Genomic DNA, 15,708 nt, shown 5'->3' with positions numbered 1-15,708 from the left:
AACAACTAAAAATTTTTTGAAAAATAAGAGTAAAGTTGCATAAGGCTTAACACTCAGTTTAAGAATTACTATATAGTTATAGTAATGAAGTCAGTGTGGAATTAGTGAAGGGATAAACACATGTATCAATGAAACAGAAGACAGAATTCAGAAATAGAAAAATGATCATCTGACTTTTTGATAACTATGCAAAAGTAATTCAGTGGAACCAAGTCTCCTTTTCAATAAATGTATTGAAACAACTGCTCATCTATATTGAAAAGAGTGCACTTCAGCTTAAACTTTTCACTTGATACGAGTTAACTCTAATTGTTATAAACTTGAAATATAAAACTATAAATCTTTTAGAATAAAACAAGAGAAAATCTTTATGACCTTGGGTTATTGAGACGTTCTTAGATGTGAACCCCAAAACAGTACCTGTGAAAGAAAAATTTATAAATTGAACTTAATCAGATTTTAAAATTTTTGTTTTATGAAAGTCATTGTTAAAAGAATGAAAAGTTGCAGACGGGGAAAAATATATTTGCAAATCACATATCTAAAAAAGGGCTTGTATCTGTAATGCATGAAGAACTGTCAGAACACAGCAATAAGTTAAAAAATTCTATTAGAAATGGACAAAGCCATCAAAAACCCATAACTTCTGTTTAACCATCAGGCAAACTAAATTGAGGAACATTGTACAAAAATATTTGACTGGTCCTTTCCAAGCTGACAAGGTTATTACAAATAAGAAAAGTCAGAGAAACAATCTAGGGGGACCTAAGGGGCATGACAACCAAATGTAGTTGGTGTCCTGGATGATGTCCTGGAATATTAAGTAAAAATTATGGAAATTAATAAAATAAGGGCTTTAGTTCATTGTAATGTTTGTGTGTGAAGTCGCTCAGTCGTGTCCAACTCTTTGCTACCCCATGGACTCTAGCCTACCAGGTTCCTCCATCCATGGGGTTTTCCAGGCAAGAATACTAGAGTGGGTTGCCATTTCCTTCTCCAGGAGATCTTCCCGACCCAGAAATTGAACCCAGGTCTCCCACATTGTAGACAGATGCTTTACCGTCTGAGCCACCAGCGAAGCTCATTGTAATGTTTAAATTTGGTTTATTAGTAGTAATAAATGTACCATGATAATGTTTGATATTAAAAATAAAATATACTGTGTGGAGGGTTAGCAAGAACTCTCAATATTATTTTTGTAATTTTTCTATAAATGCAAATCTTTTACAAAATAAAGTTTACCTTTTTCTAAAAAAAATGGGAAAGAATCTGAACAGATGCTTCACCAAAGAAGATATATAAAGATAGCAAATAAACTCCTGAAAAGAAGCTCAACGTCTTTAGGGAAATGTAATAAAACCATTGTGATACCATTACACATCTGTTAGAATGGATAAAATCAAAAATACTGACAATATCAAGTGCTGACAAGGATTCAGAGCATCTGGAACTCTTGTTCTTTGCTTGTGGAGATACAAAATGGCACAGCCACTCTGTACAATATTTGGCAGTTTCTTAGAAAATTATATCCCATTCATCCCTCTCTAAAGAAACATTCATTACTTTCATTACTCCAAAGAATGAAAATCATATATTCACACAAAAACCTGCACATGAATGTTGTCTAGCAGCTCTGTTCGTAAGTGCTGAAAAGTAAAAACAAATTCAAATGTCTATCAGTGGATAAACAGGTAAATAAACTATTGTATATCCATACAGTGGAACACTACTCAGCAGTTAAAGTAGTTGAGGCATGATACAATTTGAATGAGTCTCAATAGCATCATACTGAGTTAAAGAAGTCAGTCTTAAAAGATTGTATTCTGTATGATTACATCTATGGGAAATTCTCAACGAATCACGATAGCAGTGGAGAACAAATCAGTGTTTGCCAGAGGTTGAAGTGTTGAGAGGACATAAAAAGATAGTATGAGGGAGCTTTTGGAAGTGATGTACCTTTTCTGTATCCTGATGGTTACATGGGCTATCCAAGCATTTAACTTTCTAGAACTGTGCACCAAAAGGGAAAGTGAATTTTACTGTATCATGGTGTTAAAAAATATTTATGTATAAAAATATTTGTACATAAATATTTATGTATAAAAACATAAAATGTATAAAATATTTAGTGCAAGGAAAATATGTGCTCTAACAACAACAATAAAAGACTAAGCAGGAATAAGCTTTAAAAAGGCAATGTGCAGGCCCTATATGAAGAAAACTTCAGAGCATTTTTAAAGTCACACAGGAGGCTTTTAACATTTGGAAAAACTTACAACATTCTTTAAAAGACTCAACATCATAAAGATGTGAAGTCTTATCAAGTTAATTTATAGCATTAATATTCCAATAAAAATGCCAACAGTATTTTGTTAATATTTTTGTCTAGGAGTGAGTTTCTAGGCAAGATGATTCTAACAAAATATGGAAAATAAACAGGACGAATTGCCAGAAAAACTGTCTTCAGAAAATGTAATAAGCTATAGCATATCTTAGTAGTAGTAGTACTTCTGTAGTTTAGTAACAGAAAACCTCAAGTATTTGAACACAGTGGTGAATCACTAGATAGACAGACCAAAGGAACAGCAATTTAACCAATAGAATTCAGTATTCAGTAAAATGACATTTCAAATCTGTAATGGAAAGATAAATTATTCAATAAATAATATTAGGACAACAGTATCCATCAAGAAAAAAATAAAATGAAATTGGATTCAAACCTGTGTCTGTCTGTTAATATAAACCAGAATACATTCCCAGTGAATCAAATGCTTAATTTTAAATTAAGTGAAGGCTTAAAAATATTAGAGAAAAACATGGTTTAATTTATTTATAACCTTGGATGGGGAAGATCTTTATACTTCAAAATTGAAGCCATAAAGATAAAATTTGATATATATTTGATATAAATTTCATTTATAAAAGTCAAAAGTCTGCAATGGAAAAATACCAAAATAAAAATTAGAACCTGGGGTAAACATTGCATCTCAGACATCAACAAACAAATTCTATAATATAAAAAAGAGCATACAAAAGCAAGAAGAAAAAGACCAATAGCGCAATAGAAGAGTATACCAAGGCTATGACTAAATAAATACAAATGATTCTTAAATAAATGAAAAGCTCAGTCTTAAAGATAAGAAAAACGTTAATTAAAACTACACAAAAATGTTATTTGTCATATATCAAATTGACAAAACTGTAAAACTTTGGTAGCATTTTCAGCTGTCAAAGCTGTAAGAAAACAAGTACTCTCTTGTGTTGCTGATGGAAGTAAGAGCCCCATTATGGAATGTAGGTTAGCAGCTGTCTATCAAATTTACAGATGTATTATCTCTTTGACAAATGTATTGACTCTTCCCAGCAATTCAACTTTTGGGAACTTATCGTGCATATTCACTGGCACACACATAGCCTGACATATATGTAGTGTCATTAGTTGCAGTAATGTTTGAAACAGCAAAAAATTAGAAACATCAATTGAAAATATTGGTGTGAACTCTTGTTTAACATAAGAAATATACAGATGAATAGTTGTAGAGTTCAGTGTAAACATATATTCATAAACTTCTCAGCTCTATTCACAAATAGGGCCGAAAAGCAATGATATCCAATAGCAGTGAGCGTACCACCCAGGACTCAGGCCTTGGTTTATAATTTCATTTTCAAATGAAAGGAACCAGGGCTCCTTAGAAAAATGGCTGATGGTAGACCTAGAGCAGGGAACATAAAAGGTGAGCGTGGGGCATCTTGTAGTGGCCAGAAAAAAGTGCTTAGAAATAAGAATGATGGGAGTATGCCCAAAGAATGGAGAAGCCAACTGAAAAAGCTCCCAATATCCACAGAACAAATTGAACAAGATAGCATAGTATTGAATTATAATCCAAAGTATGAAATTAACTTCCATGAATCCATGCTGATGAAAATTAATGATTGAATAAATAATTGGAATAAATGAATTAATGCTTGAATAAGTAATTAACTACCTACAAATGGCCATGGGATAACATGGCTTTGGCAACCTGAAGTGGTGTTGGTGGCCTGGGAAGTGGCTTCACAAAGATCACTCCAGAGATGGAGATGGGAGCAGGGTAGTGATAGATTGGCCCCAGGACAACCACCAGCAGTGGAGAGGCCTGGGTACTGTTCACTCCAAGGTGGCTGATCGGCTCCAGAGTAGACAGTGGCTCCACAGCAGACAGCGGCTCCTGGGCGGCACATCAGCTCCATTGGTGGACAGCAGCTCCTGGGCGGTACATCAGCTCCATGGTGGACAGCAGCTCCTGGGCAGCAGGTTGGTTCCAAGTGGCCAGTGGCAGCCATGATGCTGGGGTGCCCTCTGCTCCTGGGAATCCTTCAACATTGGCTCCAGCCTTCCTCCGACCCACTTACCAGTCATTCCAGTGTCGCCTTTGCCTCGATCCCCTGACTGCACATTGACTGACACTGGATGGCTAGTGACAGTTTAAACGCTCAAGGAGGATAACAGTGGGACCGCAGGCCAGCCGGGGCACCATGCATGTAATCCAGCTACCTTGAGCAGCTGAAGGCCATGTCCCTGCTAGTTAGGGCCTGACAAAACATGGTCCACTGGAGAAGGGAATGACAGACCATTTGAGTATTCTTGCCTTGAGAACCCCATGAACAGTATGAAAAGGCAAAAATATGTAACTGAAAGATGAACCTCCCAGGTTGGTAGGTGTCCAGTATACTACTGGGGAAGAGCAGAGAAATAGCTACAGAAAGAATGAAGAGGCTGGGCCATAGCCAAAAGGATGCCCAGTAGTGTTTATATCTGGGGGTAAAAGTGAAATCCAGTGCTGTAAAGAAAAATATTGCATAGGAACCTGGAATGTTAAATCCATGAATCAACGTAAATTGGATGTGGTCAAACAGGAGATGGCAAGAGTGAACATGGACCTTTTAGGAATCAGTGAATGAAAACGGATGGGATAGGCAAATTTAATTCAGATGACCATATCTACTACTGTGGGCAAGAATTCCTTAGAAAGGATGGAATAGGCCTCATAGTCAACAAAAGAGTTTAAAATACAGTACTTGGGTGCAATCTCAAAAATGGCAGGATGATCTCAGTTCGTTTCTAAGGCAAACCATTCAACATCACAGTAATCCAAATCTGTGGTGCAACCAGTAATGCTGAAGTTGAACTGTTGTTTATTTATTTATTTTTTTGAACTGTTATTTATGAAGACCTACAAGACCTCCTAGATCTAACACACACAAAAGATGTCCTTTTCATCACAGGGGACTGGAATACAAAAGTAGGAAATCAGGAGTTACCTGGAATAACAGGCAAGTTTGGCCTTGTAGTACAAAATGAATCAGGGCAGAGGCTGACAGTTTTGCCAAGAGAACGTACTGTTCACAGCACAGCACAGCACAGTACTCTTCCAACAACACAAGAGACAACTCTACACATGGACATCACCAGATGGTAAGTACTGAAATCAGATTGACTACATTCTATGCATCCTAAGACAGAAAACCTCTATACAGTCAGCAAAAACAAGATCTGGAGCTGACTGTTTCTAGATAATCAGCTCCTTATTGCAAAATTCAGGCTTAAATTGAAGAAAATAGGGAAAACCACTAGGCCATTCGGGTAGGACCTAAATGAATCCCTTATGATTATACAGTGGAAGTGACAAATAGAAACAAAGGACTACATCTGATAGAGAGTCACTGAAGAACTATGAACGGAGGTTCATAACGTTGTACCAGAGGTGGTAACCAAAAACAATGCAATGCAAAACCAAAAGAAATACAATAAAGCAAAGTGGTTGTCTGAGGATTCCTTATTTGTAGCTGAGAAAAGAAGAGAAGCAAAAGGCAAAGGAGAAAGGGAAAGATATTCCAAATTGAATGCAGAGTTCCAGAGAACAGCAAGGAGAGATAAGAAAGCCTTCTTAAGTCAACAATGCAAAGAAATAGAGGAAGAAAGCAGAATGGGAAAGACGAGAGATCTCTTTAAGAAAATTGGAGATACCAAGGGAATCTTTCATGCAAAGATAGGCACAATAAAGGACAAAAATGGCAAGGACCTAGCAGAAGCAGAAAGGATTAAGAAAAGGTGGCAAGAATACACAGCGGAACTCTACAAAAAAGCTCTTAGTGACCCAGACAACCAGGATGGTGTAATCACTCACTAGAGCCAGACATCCTGTAGTGTGAAGTCAAGTGGGTCTTAGGAAGCATTACTACAAACAAAGTTAGTGGAGGTGATGGAGTTCCAGCTGAACTATTTGAAATCCTAAAAGATGATGCTGTTAATGTGCTGTACTCAATATGCCAGTAAATTTAGAAAAAGCAGTGGCCACAGGACTGGAAAAGGTCAGTTTTCATTCCAATCCCAAAGAAAGGCAATGCCAAAGAATGTTCAAATTACCATACAATTGTACTCATGTCATGTGCCAGCAAGATTATGCTCAAAATCCTTCTCACTAGGTTCTACAGTACCTGAACTAAGAGCTTCCAGATGTACAAGCTGGATTTAGAAAAGGCAGAGGAACCAGAGATCAAGTTGCCAACATCTGTTGGATCATCGAAAAAGCAAGAGAGTTCCAGAAAAACATCTATTTCTGCTTTATTGACTATGCCAAAGCCTTTTACTGTGTGGATCACAATAATCTATGGAAAATTCTTAAAGAGATGCGAATACCAGACCACCTGACCTGCCTCTTGAGAAACCTGTATGCAGGTCAGGAAGCAACAGTTAGAACTGGACATGGAACAACAGACTGGTTCCAAATAGGAAAAGGAGTACGTCAAGGCTGTATATTGTCACCCTGCTTATTTAACTTATATGCAGAGTACATCATGAGAAACGCTGGGCTGGAAGAAGCACAAGCTGGAATCAAGATTGCCAGGAGAAATATCAGTAACCTCAGATATGTAGATGACACCACCCTTATCAGTTCAGTTCAGTTCAGTCGCTCAGTCATGTCCGACTCTTTGCAGCCCCATGAATTGCAGCACGCCAGGCCTCCCTGTCCATCACCAACTCCCAGAGTTACTCAAACTCACGTCCATCGAGTCGGTGATGGCATCAGCCATCTCATCCTCTGCTGTTGCCTTCTCCTGCCCCTAATCCCTCCCAGCATCAGAGTCTTTTCCAGTGAGTCAACTCTTTGCATGAGGTGGCCAAAGTACTGGAGTTTCAGCTTTAGCATCAGTCCTTCCAATGAACACCCAGGACTGACCTCCTTTAGGATGGACTGGTTGGATCTCCTTGCAGTCCAAGGGACTCTCAAGAGTCTTCTCCAACACCACAGTTCAAAAGCATCAATTCTTCGGTGCTCAGCTTTCTTCACAGTCCAACTCTCACATCCATACATGACTACTGGAAAAACCATAGCCTTGACTAGATGGACCTTTGTTGGCAAAACAATGTCTCTGCTTTTGAATATGCTATCTAGGTTGGTCATAACTTTCCTTCCAAGGAGTAAGTGTCTTTTAATTTCATGGCTGAAATCACCATCTGCAGTGATTTTGGAGCTCCCAAAAATAAAGTCAGCCAATGTTTCCACTGTTTCCCCATCTATTTCCCATGAAGTGATGGGACCAGATGCCATGATCTTCATTTTCTGAATGTTGAGCTTTAAGCCAACTTTTTCACTCTCCCTCTTCACTTTCATCAAGAGGCTTTTTAGTTCCTCTTCACTTTCTGCCATAAGGGTGGTGTCATCTGCGTACTTGAGGTTATTGATATTTCTCCCGGCAATCTTGATTCCAGCTTGTGCTTCCTCCAGCCCAGCATTTCTCATGAAGTACTCAGCATATAAGTTAAACAAGCAGGGTGACAATAGACAGCCTTGCCGTACTCCTTTTCCTCTTTGGAACCAGTCTGTTGTTCTATGTCCAGTTCTAACTGTTGCTTCCTGACCTGCATATAGGTTTCTCAAGAGGCAGGTCAGATGGTCTGGTATTCCCATCTCTTATGGCAGAAACCAAAGAAGAACTAAAGAGCCTCTTGATTAAAGTGAAAGAGGAGAGTGAAAAAGTTGGCTTAAAGCTCAGCATTCAGAAAACTAAGAAGATGGCATCTAGTACCATCACTTCATGGGAAATAGATGGGGAAACAGTGAGAGACTTTATTTTGGGGGGCTCTAAAATCACTGCAGATGGTGCCTGCAACCATGAAATTAAAAGACACTTACTCCTTGGGAGAAAAGTTATGACCAACCTAGACAGCATATTAAAAAACAGAGACATTACTTTGCCAACAAAAGTCCATCTAGTCAAAGCTCTGGTTTTTCCAGTAGTCATGTATGGATGTGAGAGTTGGACTGTAAAGAAAGCTGAGTGCCAAAAAATTGATGCTTTTGAACTGTGGTGTTGGAAAAGGCTCTTGAGAGTCCCTTGGACGGCAAGGATATCCAACCAGTCAATCCTAAAGGGAATCAGTCCGGAATATTCATTGCAAAGGCTCATACTAAAGCTGAAACTACAATATTTTGGTCACCTGATGCGAAGAACTCACTCATTGGAAAAGACCCTGATACTGGGAAAGATTGAAGGCGGGAGGAGAAGAGGATGACAGGATGAGATGGTTGGATTGCATCACTGACTCGATGGACATTAGTTTGAGTAAACTCTGGGAGTTGGAGTTTACTCCAACTGGGAGTTGGTGATGGACAGGGAAGCCTGGCATGCTGCAGTCCATTTGGTCACATAGAGTCGGACATGACTGAGTGACTGAACTGAACTGAGATGCAGAGTACATCACGTGGAATGCCAAGATGGATGAATCCCAAGGTGGAATCAAGATTTCAGGGAGAGATATCAACAAACTCAGATATGCAGATGATACCACTTTTAATGGCAGAAAGTAAAGAGCAGCTAAAGAACCTCTTGATGAAGGTGAAAGAGGAGAGTGAAAACCTGGCTTAGAACTCAGCATTCAGAAAGTGAAGATCATGACATCCTGTCCATCACTTCACGGCAAATAGATGGGGAAAATGTAGAAACAGTGTCAGATTTCGTTTTCTTGGCCTTCAAAATCACTGCGGATGGTGACTGCAGCCATGAAATTAAAAGATGCTTGCTCCTTGGAAGAATAGCTATGACAAACCTGTACAGTATATTAAAAAGCAAAGGTCCATATAGTTAAAGCTATGGTTTTTCCATTTGTTGTGTATGGATATGAAAGAGTATAAAGAAGGCTGAGTGCCGAAAAATTGGTGCTGGAGGAGACTCTTGAGAGTCCTTGGAGAACAAGGAGATCAAAGCAGTCAATCCTAAAGGAAATAAGTCATGAATATTCATTGGAAGGACTGATGCTGAAGCTCCAATAGTTTGTCCACCTGATGGGAAGAGCTGACTCATTGGTAAAACCCTGATGCTGGGAAAGGTTGAGGGCAAGAAAAGAAGGGGATGACAGAGGATGAGATGGTTGGATGCCATCACTTTCTCCATGGACATGAGTTGGAACAAACTCCAGAAGATAATGAAGGACAGAGAAGCCTGTTGTACTGCAGTTCATGGGGTTGCAAAGAGTTGGCCATGACTTCGTGACTGAACAACATCAAATAATTAACTGGGGCAAAATAGACAAATCTCCCATGTGGAAGTCCCAGTAATTTTTATAGATACCTCCCCTGGAGGAAGGCATGGCCACCCATTCCAGGATTCTTGCCTGGAAAATCCCCATGGACAGAGGAGTCTGGCGGGTTACAGTCCATGAGGTTGCAAAGTCACAGAAAGGACAGAGCAACTAAGCACATCACTGCATCCTCAAGAAGTTGAACACCTTTTCCCATTTCTTAAGAATGTGCTGCACACCTCATTTCAAAGAGGACAGTATGGAAAGGAGGGAAAATAGTAACTTTATATAGGGAAGCCTGATAGATACAACCTCAGCAGGTCCAAATAGTAGCACTATTAGTGATGAGCCATGTTAAATAGCAAAGTGATGTGGGTGGCAAAAGCACGCATAGTACGGTGTGTGCTTGCTTAGTCACTCATGTCCAATTCCTTGCAACCCTGTGGATGGTAGCTCACCTCGCTCCCCTCTCCATGGGATTCTCCAGCCAAGAATACTGGAGTGGTTTGCCATTTCCTCTTCCTAGGAATCTACCTGACCCAGGGATCAAACCCGCGTTTCCTACATCTGCATTTGTAGACAGATTCTTTACCACTTGATATAGTGTGAAGAAAATGGCTCTGTAGTCTTCCTCCCCAAAACCTTTATTCCTTATCTAATCATGACAGAAGTATCAAATTTATACCAAATTTAAGTATACACTACAAAATACCTGATCAGTATTTCTTGAAACTGTAAAAGCCTTTAACAACAAGGAACGTCTGAAAAATTATGCAATCTCAGAAGATGAGATGAGTAAATGTAATGTGTTTGGAGGGAATCCTGGGACAGAACAAAAAAGACTTTAATAAAAACTAAAGAAATCCAAAGAGTGAACTTGAATAATAATATAATATTTGCTCATTAGTTGTGCCAAATGCACCATAGCAATGTTAACAATGGGGGAAATTGTGTATAAGCTATATGGGAACTCTTTGTGATATTCTTGCAACTTTTCTGTAAATCTAAAACTACTCCGAAAAAACAAATTTATATGTAGGGATTACCCTATCCCTAAATCATGATACCATGCAGCTGTAAAAAAAGAAAGAATGAGGAAGCTTTCTAGATATCATATGTTGTTACTGAGTCAAGCAAAGTGCAGAGTTGTATTCTTTTGTTTAAAAAAGAGAGAAGAATAAGTCTTTATATGTTTTTATTTGTTATATATACAAAGAAGTGCTAAAATGATGTAGAAAAAACTAATAATCAAAATTTTATGTGCAAAGGGTATAGGAACTAGACATATGGACAACAGGATTGGCGTAAGTCTTCTTACAGTACACCTTGACATATATTTTTTGAACCATGTGAATGTACCACTTATGAATTTAATTGTAAAAAGAAGTATATGACATGAATAGTCTTAAGCTTTGCAGCCTGTGAGCTAAGAATTTATAAACTAGAAACAGTAAAGGAAAGTAGAAAAATTTCATGAATCTCACATTCCAAATTTGACAAGAGATTTCCATTTTAAACTTTTTCCATAACTTCCAACTGCATCACAAATATTTCTTTGATGTGAAACTTTATATTGCTAATGTCAGTCCAAAAATGAATTTTTAAAACTTGAACAGGATCCATTCAAGTACTCATAAACTATGAGAGAGTGAAAGTACATGTGTAAAGGCTAACCAGAAAAAAAGCAAGGGATCTAGTTTTTACCTTCTGATAAAAACAGAAAATCCCCTCAAACCTTTCAACCTGAAAAGGTTCTAACTACCATCAGGACAGAATGTAATCGTAGCCAGGTATGCCAGGGAAATAGGTAAAGTATGTTTATACTTAAACTAAAACGTGGTAGAGTCCTGAGTGCATAGTGAGCACTCCCATCCCATTCTGCAACGTCTTCATAGAAAAAGCACTGAAGAGCAATCTGCTCTGAACTGTAGCATGGTTGATGGTTACTAATAAAATTCTAGTGTGGAAACTGCATTTTATACTGACTCACTTCTAACCTGTCCCTTGTCTCAGATTTTGCTGCATTATCTATGAGACATTCTGCAGACAACCCACCTGGAGTCAAATTAGATCAAAATAAAGGACTATGGAACATAAGATTTGTACAATTATCTTTCGTGAAGTCATGAAGTCACTCAGTCGTGTCCAACTCTTTGTGACCCTATGGACTGTAGCCCACCAGGCTCCTCCATCCATGGAATTTTCCAGGCAAGAGTACTGGAGTGGGTTGCCATTTCCTTCTCCAATAATATACATATTGAGGTCTAATTTTTCCAGAACCTGACCAAGCATTGGATGTAGACAGACAGTCTGGATATTTGGCCTCTGTCAAGGTCAATGGGCCAAGATTAATTCTCCTCTATATAACATGAATTTATTAAATAATCATAGAACACTTCTTAGTTCTATTAAGTTGAATTGTTTTTCTTCCAAATAGGAATAATATTAGTAAATATTTCATAGAATTAACTTGTGTCACTCACGGTGCCATTTGCTTTCCAAATACTGTCACTTAATTCATCCACAATCTTATGATATAGTTCTATTAATATTATTCTCCTTATTTTAAAAATTATAAAAATAAATGAGATTAAGAGATGCCACATCTGAACTCCAGCAAGTGAAAGCCCATCTTCCTGACTACCTCAAATGTGCCTGGTTTTGGGTTGAATTCTAGAAAGCGCTATCAGTTCAGTTCAGTCGCTCAGTCATATCTGACTCTGCGACCCCATGAATCGCAGCATGCCAGGCCTCCCTGTCATCACCAACTCCCAGAGTCTACCCAAACCCATATCCATCATGTCAGTGATGCCATCCAGCCATCTCATCCTCTGTCGTCCCCTTCTCCTCCTGACGCCATTCCCTCCCAGCATCAGGGTCTTTTCCAATGAGTCAACTCTTCACATGAGGTGGCCAAAGTATTGGAGTTTCAGCCTCAGTCCTTCCAATGAACACCCAGGACTGATCTCCTTTAGGATGGACTGGTTGGATCTCCTTGCAGTCCAAGGGACTCTCAGGAGTCTTCTCCAACACCACAGTTCAAAAGCATCAATGCTTTGGCACTCAGCTTTCTTCACAGTTCAACTCTCACATCCATACATGACCACTGGACTAGACTTGTGGTCAGACCCTTGACTAGACGGACCCTTGTTGGCAAAGTAATGTCTCTGCTTTTGAATATGCTATCTAGGTTGGTCATAACTTTCCTTCCAAGGAGTAAGCGTCTTTTAATTTCATGGCTACAGGCACCATCTGCAGTGATTTTGGAGCCCAAAAAAACAAAGTCAGCCACTGTTTCCCCATCTATTTCCCATGAAGTGATGGGACCAGATGCCATGATCTTCGTTTTCTGAATGTTGAGCTTTAAGCCGACTTTTTCACTCTCCCCCTTCACTTTGATCAAGAGGCTTTTTAGTTCCTCTTTACTTTCTGCCATAAGGGTGGTGTCATCTGCATATCTGAGGTTATTGATATTTCTCCTGGCAATCTTGATTCCAGCTTGTGCTTCTTCCAACCCAGCATTTCTGACGTACTCTGCGTATAAGTTAAATAAGCAGGGTGACAATATACAGCCTTGACGTACTCCTTTTCCTATTTGGAACCAGTGTGTTGTTCCATGTCCAATTCTAACTGTTGCTTCTTGACCTCCATACAGGTTTCTCAAAAGACAGGTCAGATGCTCTGATATTCCCATCTCTTTCAGAATTTCCCACAGTTTATTGTGATCCACACAGTCAAAGGCTTTGGCATAGTCAATAAAGCAGAAATAGATGTTTTTCTGGAACTCTCTTGCTTTTTTGATGATCCAGCAGATGTTGGCAATTTGATCTCTTGTTCCTCTGCCTTTTCTAAAACCAGCTTGAACATCTGGAATTTCACAGTTCACATATTGCTGAAGCCTGGCTTGGAGAATTTTGAGCATTACTTTACTAGTGTGTGAGATGAGTGCAATTGTGCGGTAGTTTGAGCATTCTTTGGCATTGCCTTTCTTTGGTATTGGAATAGACATATAATATGTATGTTTTCAGTTTACCAAGAGTTTCCCATGCATTCCTTATTCGATCTTCACAGCAGCACTATTAGTTTGAAAATTGATATTATTCTCATTTACAGATAAGCAAATGAAACTCAGATCACCTCGCTAGTAAATGGCAGTTATGAGGTACCAATCTAAATCTTCCAACTAATTATATTTTGTTTTTTGACTCCCCTAAATTTTCAAGGATAAATTTTATTTCTAACAGCTTTTACTATTTAATTGGTTTAATCTTTTATATTTTAATCACATCACTAAAAGTGATTTTTTAAGGAGCAAACATTTCAGTTAGATAAGTAACTTTCATATTTTAAAAGGCATTTCCTATTGAAAGACATTAGACATAAAAATAGTTTTAAAGAGTCAGTTATATTTTAACATAAGGAAATAGCCGTATAAATTTATTTTTGTGCCTGAAAGTATAATTACATCTAGAATTATAATCATCTAAATTTTTCTCTGCATCTCTAATTAATATCATTTTATTAATAAAATGATTCAGATTTTAGTCCATTCATTTCTTAGGTAATCTTATCCAACAGATTTTTCATTTCTGAAATTGCTCTCACTATTTTCAAAAGAAGTTTGTCATGAAAAAAGAAATAATTCAATAATAATTGAGCTCCACTTAAAATGATATAGGAAAACCTAGTTATCTAGCAATAATTCTATATCTCTGACAGAGTATCTGTAAGGAGGCTATGAGAATTAGACTAATTGTCATTCATTAAACTAGATTTTAATTGTTATGTAGTTGTATGCTTTTCTAATTCCTACACATAGAATCTAGACTTAACAAATTACAAGCTGGTGTTTATAGTGTCTCCCAAATTTTTAAATTACTGTCATTTTATTAGTAATTTGGGGACCTAGCACTTACATCCCAGGAAAAGTTGCTGTGTAACTCAAAAATAAATGGGTCCAACAATCAGCCTATATTCTCATAACTTCCAGCACTCTCCCCTTCTACCTCCCTGAAAAATCCACACACCCCATTAACAAGACATGGAAACTTTATTAATGGTTTGGTTGGGCTTGGGAGGATGAGGTTCACATTGTTCAGCACAGTTCTCTCCTAGTCCCTCATCTAGGCCCCCAGCTGACAAGTGCCTTCCCCAAGCAAGCAATCCAACCTCCTCTGTGCTGCTGCTGCTGTCACTTCAGTCGTGTCCGACTCTGTGCGACCCCATAGACGGCCTTTCAAATCTCCAGCTTCATGCTCTTTGGTGTCATGTCCATACACCCTTCACTTATCAGCAAAGGACAACCGAGACACTCCAGTTACCTGGATTCATCCTCAGCACGCAGGGAGCCATGACAGTCTGTGTATGTGTATTTTGTATTTGCCTGCCACAAGTAAAAATATGAAAAGATGAAAGTTAATATTTGTAATATACACATTGTAAAAGTTTAAGTCTCATGCTTTTGACACTTACCTACTTCTTTTTCAACTGAATGCCTTAGGAAATAGTTTTACTTTGTTGGTTGTTTGCTTGTAATAGTGAAATAATTGACTAAAGTGGTGCCAGTGTCACTCTTTTTGCACTGTCATCTGGCTCTCACCACCACCATCAGGCATACGTTTGAGAAACAGCATATATATGTCTGTAGCTTGGAAAAGAAAAATGAAAAGTCTTGATGTTTTACATAAAAATCCATATTCCTGGTGTCTTTGAAACTCTTCAGGCCCAAATTCCCACATGGTAACAATCAGCTAAAACTGAGTATTAGTCAACTCTAACTCTGTTCATTTACATTTTCAGCTCTGGGTTTGGTTTTGCTGTCTACCATGGCCAAGTCTACCATGTAGGCCTTCCTTACCAGCTAATCTAACCAACCTTTGGGTCATTTCCATCTATACTCTTGATCTAAGATCATAAAAAGATTTTCCTTTCCATTCTAAAGTAATTTTTTGAGGGTTTTTTCCCATCTTAAAATGGAAACAAACTCTTTAGACATTTGAATAGTGTTTATGGTAATTTACTATTGTTCGGTTTGTCACCTGCTGTTCTTTTACATAAAATGTAATTATTAGCATAAACAAACAACAGTAGTATTACCGTTTGTCCTCACAAGTACTGAAATTTTTACACATTAAGGACATCTTTGG

General features: G+C 38.2%; 1 protein-coding gene across 4 annotated transcripts in view; it reads left to right on the top strand.

The window, feature by feature from the left end:
* The window catches only part of CABCOCO1 (ciliary associated calcium binding coiled-coil 1), a 168,468-nt gene that overhangs the window by 39,219 nt on the left and 113,541 nt on the right, over nucleotides 1–15,708 (top strand). The gene's annotated exons all lie outside the window — the stretch shown is intronic.

This window comes from Bos mutus, chromosome 28 (assembly GCF_027580195.1).
Source record: "Bos mutus isolate GX-2022 chromosome 28, NWIPB_WYAK_1.1, whole genome shotgun sequence".
Taxonomy (NCBI): Eukaryota; Metazoa; Chordata; class Mammalia; order Artiodactyla; family Bovidae; genus Bos; species Bos mutus.
Note: the sequence above shows the minus strand (reverse complement) of the source record. Positions and strands in the feature narration are given on the sequence as shown.